This window comes from Otolemur garnettii, unplaced genomic scaffold (genome assembly GCF_000181295.1).
Source record: "Otolemur garnettii isolate 467f Iridium unplaced genomic scaffold, OtoGar3 scaffold00010, whole genome shotgun sequence".
Lineage (NCBI taxonomy): Eukaryota > Metazoa > Chordata > Mammalia > Primates > Galagidae > Otolemur > Otolemur garnettii.
Window position 1 is genome coordinate 14,902,256 of NW_003852405.1, and position 6,227 is coordinate 14,908,482.

General features: G+C 43.4%; 1 non-coding gene across 1 annotated transcript; it reads left to right on the forward strand.

Annotated features, from left to right (window-relative positions):
• Nucleotides 1-3,188: 3,188 nt before the first annotated feature.
• Nucleotides 3,189-3,290, forward strand: LOC111723307. Its single transcript, XR_002771879.1, has one exon. It is a non-coding gene; the product is annotated as a U6 spliceosomal RNA (small nuclear RNA).
• The last annotated feature ends 2,937 nt before the right edge of the window (nt 3,291-6,227 follow it).

Consider the following 6,227-nt stretch of genomic DNA (forward strand, 5'->3'; position numbering starts at 1 on the left):
CAGGCTCAAACCGCAAAATTTCCATGATTGAGAAACCCACAAAGTTTATCCTACTTGGATAGTGTAGATATTATCAAAATGGCTTGGCGGGCCAGCTTTGAGATTTTGTAGTTTTAGCAAATGCAGAAAATGTGGAAGGATTTTCTTTATTTCCATTTTTGAAGTTAAAATAATACTCTATCCATATTTCTTATATCATACTTCAAATTTTATCACACCTCAAGTCTGCTTCAAACTGGGGCCTTTCAGGCATAGTTTTCAGGATTCACACCACTAACAAGCGATTAGATGACATTGCTAAAGGGCTCTGACAGTCGTGAAGGTTAAAAGCAGGGGATGGCAGACACTAAAATCACAGGCAAAGTCACGGTAGCAGGTAGCGCGAAGTAGGAGTGGGGGCTGAGGGTTCTGGGGGTAGCTGCTATCATGGCCTACTTCACGCCCCAGCTCTGCTGCTGACCGTCATTGGCCTTTGTGCTTCAATTTTCTCTTTGGGAGATGAAAATTATGGTAGAGGGCCCACCCTGGGTGGTGAGAAATCACGTGTAAAATTACATGTGATGAAATTAGAACCTACCTGAACCATGTAGAGAAAGCTTTGTTTCTGGCTTAGGGGCATTTCTATTTACCAGTCAAAGTGGGGCTGCTATGTGGAAATAGCATACATGTAGCTTATGCTTTCTTTGGCTGGTCAGCTTTAATGGTCTGAGATTCTTTTTTTTTTTTTTTTTAAGAGACAGAGTCTTACTTTATCACCCACGATAGAGTGCTGTCGCATCACAGCTCACAGCAACTTCCAGCTCTTAGGCTTAGGTGATTCTCTGGCCTCAGCCTCCCCTGAGCAACTGGGACTACAGATGCTCACAACAACACCCGGCTATTTTTTTATTTTTGTTGCAGTTTGGCCAGGGCTGGGTTTGAACCCACCACCCTCAGTATACGGGGCAGCACCCTACCCACTGAGCCACAGGCACTGTCCCCTTATGAGATTTTTAAACATTTCAAATTTGTCGAGCATTTCCCTCTACTTCCATCTTTGAGGTTAAAATGAGACTCTATTGATATTTCTGATACTACATGTAACAGTTAATAAAAATGTGGCTTCACTATGGTTTTTCAGGGAGTCACTAACAGTTACAACAGCAAGAACAATTCCTCAGCGGTCACCCTGATGTTCTTTCTCCCAGGTCAGTAATGTGCCTCAAGAGGGTGCTAGAAGATTCCTTTTGCAATCTTAAGCAAGCAAGCAGCTGTTCTTTGTTCTTGTTCGCACTAAAATAGTCACAAGATGGTGCCAAAAGATTCCTTTTGAAAACCTAAGTGGGACGGTCTCAGTTTACTTAAATTATAACAAAAAAAAATTTCAGTTATAACATTTCATTAAAACAATATAATTTATGAGGCCAAGTGCAAACTTTTCAGTTCAGACATAGACCAAATTATTTCTCCTCTGTTCTAGACCCATAAGGGAAAGGTCTTGGAGAGAACATTTCTGTCTCAATTAAGTTTTAATTTTTTTTCTCATTTGTGCTCTATCATTGCAAAAATTTTTGTTTGTTTTTGTTTAAATCACACTTCACTGGTGGTAAGTGCACAGCTGTGTCTGGCAGAAAGGTTAAAGAGCCCCTGCTTGGAAGGATTACTGTGAAGAATAAGCTGCCTGGGTGAGCTTTGGTTTCTTTTTGTTACAAGTTTACACCTGAGCAAATGAGAGACTGGGCTGGAAGCAAGGCAACAGGCCTTCTCTGGAGTCCCGGGCTTTGTTCAAAGAAGAACTCAAAACATGGCTTTGGACAACAAAATAAATGATGTGTCCGGAGCAAAAGCTGTGTCTCTGTCTTGCGGTCTGGACCCTGATCCTCTGAGGCTGTGGGCGGAGCCTATGGAGCAGACAGCACGTGGAGTTCACTTTCCCTTGGGGGGGGGAAACAGCAGGCAGAGAGGTCCATTCCAAGCAGCACATGTGCATGGAGACTATGATATAATGGCCACAGAAAAAAGGAACTTGGGTCTTTCACATGTCCTAATAGGACTTTTCAAACCATGATTCTTCCTTAGAAATTGTTTTCTGTACTTGTTCATTTTCTTTTGTACATGCATTTATGTAAAGAATAGGTGTAAGAACCATAATGAAGGGTGGTGCCTGAGGCTCAAGGAGTAGGGCGCTGGCCCCATACACCAGGGGTCATGGGTTCAAGTCTGGCCCCTGCCAAAACTGTAAAAAAAAAAAAAAAAAAAGAAGAAGAAGGAACAATAATGAAGGAAGAGAGCCTTGAAGTTTGGAATCTTAATTTTGTCACATCAAAACTGCAGCAAGCCTAGGGAAAAGAAAAGAAGGCAAGAGAGGGGAAAAAGTCGATGATGACTGAATGATCACACTAAGCCCGGAAAGGTCTCAGCACCTGCCATCTGACACTTCTGTAATTCTCAGAATAACCCTACTAGTTTGGTGCTTTCATTTGACAGACAGGTACCCCAAGAATTCAGAAAGTTAAGTACATTTTTCAGTATCACACAAGTAGTAAGGGGCGTAACCAGGAGTCAAACCAGACAGCTAAGAAATGCCAAGAATGTGGAATTTTAATAAAAGCTCACAACTAACCATCCATAACCTTTAGTACTTACTCTAGTTGTCAGAGGAGCATGCCAAAAACAGGTTATTTTTCTCCTTTGCTTTGACTCAAGGGGCAATGGCCACAGAGGATCCAGATGGATGATAGCCTCTTCCTAGGAAGGGTACTCCCACTCCCAGCCCAAGATGCTGGAAGGTTTCCAGGGGAGGATGGAAGAAGCTACTTCCACGCTCTGGGCCTGACCTACCTAGTAGAAACCGCCTCGCTTCTCCAAGGCGGCAGTTTCCCTCTCCTGTTTATTGATATGCTATAAAAAGAAAAGTGCTTGTAAACAACTTGAGTGCATGAACAATCTAATTAAAATAATTAAAGTAATAGCTTGTGAAAAAAAAAAGGAGTAAAACTAATTATTATAAAGTAGCTGTGGGGGAGGACCAAAATGGCCGACATTCTTTAGGTGTAAGTCGTTCTGCGCGGCACAGAAAACACAGGGTAATAGAGGACACGGCAACCCCTCCCAACCTAGACTTACACTTTCCTGCTTCCCATCTCCATTTTTAATTTCACTCTTGGAAACAACTCTATTCTAGTGACCCTAGTTCTCACTCACAGTGCGTGCTCTGGCACCACGTCTACTAAAACTGGAATGATACGAGAAGATGAGCATGGCCCCTGTCTTAGCAATACAAGAAAAAGAAATAGTCCTAATCCCAAATTGTCCCTTCTCATCAAGCATCGGACTTTTTTCTTTTTCCAACTCAAAGGACAACAGACATTGAGGAACTGAGAACGTCAGCATTGAAGAAACCCTCTCAGTGATTGTCAACCCGTGTGCCAAGGCACCCTGGTGTGCCGTGAGAGGATCTTATGGGTACCTTGAAAAATTTGAAAGATCATTAATTAAATTATTTTCGAAAGAAGTTCAAAGCACAGTAAGTATATTGTTTTTCTTACTTTTTTTTTTTTTGATCAACATAATTTAAGTGTGCCACGGAAGTTTATAGGTTCAAGTGTGAGATAAAAAAGGTTGAAAAACATTGCTCTAGGGCAATGACCTGCGGGATGCAGGACTCCCTTTGCAAATGGTACAGAGCATTTCCCGGTGCCGTTTTCCAGCCTTTGCTTGAGCCCTTTCAGTGAGGAGGAGATGACCGCTGTGGCTGCTCTGTCTGCTGTTAAGGACCTTTCTGTTCTGAGCCATGCTCTGTCCTTCTTCCTTCTATGCCTTGGGACCATGGAGAATAGGAAAAATGACTTTTCCAAGTACCTGAAGGAAGAACTATGTCAGCTTGTGCCTTCCCAGTCCAGTTCCAGCACTGCAGCCACCTATGTGGAAAGGTCCCACAGTTCACCTAAGCCTCGGGTGTTGACCTGAGATGGGCAGACATGGCCTTGCATAGGGAGACGTGAGCCTTTCTGAGATGGGCAGCTGCAGGCCTGCAGAGGGGGACGTGAGCCTTTCTTAAGAGGAGCCAGAGTCGCAGCTGAGAGAAATTGGGATGAACATCAGATCCAACACAGAACAGGAGACAGAAGGGCATCCAACTTGTTAGCTCAGAGTCAGAAGTAGAGGAGGAGAAACAGAAGGAAGAGCAGGTCCAGCTCAGAACTAAGACCACGCTCCGTAACTTTCCCGCAGCTCCCCCTTTACAGGGGGAGATTCATATGCAGCCCGTGGCCGTGCAGGGCCAGATACCCTCAGTTAAACAAATACCTAGGGGTTCCTCAAGCAGTCATCATATCACAGGCTTCGGCAACTGACTTTGGAATCCATTCTAGAATCTTTTTTCACATCTCTTTGAAAAACTGGTCATTATTTGGTAGAAGTCACCTGACACTTTAGAGTGATAGAGTATCTGAGAGGTGCTTTAAGACGCAGAGCAGAACATGGAGCGGACTTTCCATGTTTAGGAAAAAAATCACTCTGGTGGATCTTCTTAGTTTGGTAAACTCTGTTCGAGATAGCTATGGTCCCTAACTGCTGGGTGGCATCTGGGTAGGGATCTGGCCAGGCAGCAGGAAATGAGTGGTGGGCTAGTGAGCCCAGCCAGGTTTCATCTGCATTTACAGCTGCTCCCCATCACTTGCACCACCACCAGACCTCCATCCCCCGTCAGGTTAGTGGTGGCATTAGATTCTCATAGGAGCACGAACCCTACTGTAACCTGCACATGAGAAGGACCTAGGCCGAGAATCCAGTGCCTGATGATCCGAGGTGGAGCTGAGGTGGTGATGCTAGCACTGGGGAGCTGCTGCAAACACAGATTATCATCGGCAGAGAGGTTTGACTGCATAGATACTGCAATAAATCAGTTGCTTGCAGACTCATATCGAACCCTTATTGGTGAGTGGTAGTGACAAGTTGCGTCTAGTGGCACACCCTATGGCAGCAACACACTTCGGGTGTCGCTATCTGGCATCACCCCTGGGTGGGATCATCTGTTTGCAGGAAAACAAACTCAGGGTTCCCACTGATTCTGCATTATGGAAAGTTGAATAATGATTTCATTATATATTACAATGTAATAATAATAGAATTAAAGGGCACAAAAAATGTAACGTGCTTGAATCATCCCCCAACCATCCTCCACCTCCACCAACACTCCCAATCCAAGGTCAAATTGTCTTCCATGAAACCAGTCTCTGGCGCCATAAAAGTTGGGGTCCGCTGTGAGATAGGATGGGCAGTGTATCAAATTACAGCATCACACAGCCAACAATTTAAAACCTAACTAGCCATCCCTGCATTTAAAACTCACCTATTATTCTTAACCACTTACCAGCTTTCTTTGTGAAGGACCCTGACCACATTTCCACCTCACTTGACTGTCTATGCTCCTCTTTGAAAGCTTCCCTTCTGGAGGCCAGCCTTCAATTCTTGATACTTTTCTTATACAAAGTAAATTATACGTGGAGATTTCATCTCTCAGCTCCAGGGTCTTTTGCTAAACAAAAGACAGTCCTCTCTCTGAACAATTCTACTTCCATTTTTAAAAGTAATGTTTTCAGGCCTATTCGATCATTTTTCTGTACCATTTGTATAGAATTTTAGAATCTTTTTTTTTTTTTTTTTTTTTTTAAAGACAGAGCCTCAAGCTTTCCCTCTGGGTAGAGTGCTGTAGCATCACAGCTCACAGCAACCTCCAACTCCTGGGCTCAAGCAAGTCTTCTACCTCCGCCTCCCAAGTAGCTGGGACCACAGGTGCCCACCACAACACCTGGCTATTTTTTGGTTGCAGCCGTCATTGTTGTTTGGCAGACCCAGGCTGGATTCAAACCCACCACCTTAGGTGTATGTGGCTGGTGCCTTAGCCACTTGAGCCACAGGCACCAAGCCCAATTTTAGAATCTTAATTCTAAAACTAAAATTAGTACAAAAGTTGAATCGATAATTGAGTTCATTTGTGGTTTTGCCAAAGAAGAAATAGATATGTCTTATAAGATTCTTACCATAAATATCAGTCACCTCAAGTATAATTTCAGCTCAACATACTTCAACAGTATTTGCGGAGTTCCACTCAGTCCTAGGGAAACTCCATAAATAATGTCCTAAGAAAACTATACTAAGTCATGCTGGGAGGTTCCAAAGAGAAATAAAATTAGCTCCTGCTCCTATGAAAAACTAGCTTTCATCTTCTTTTTTTTTTTTTTTTT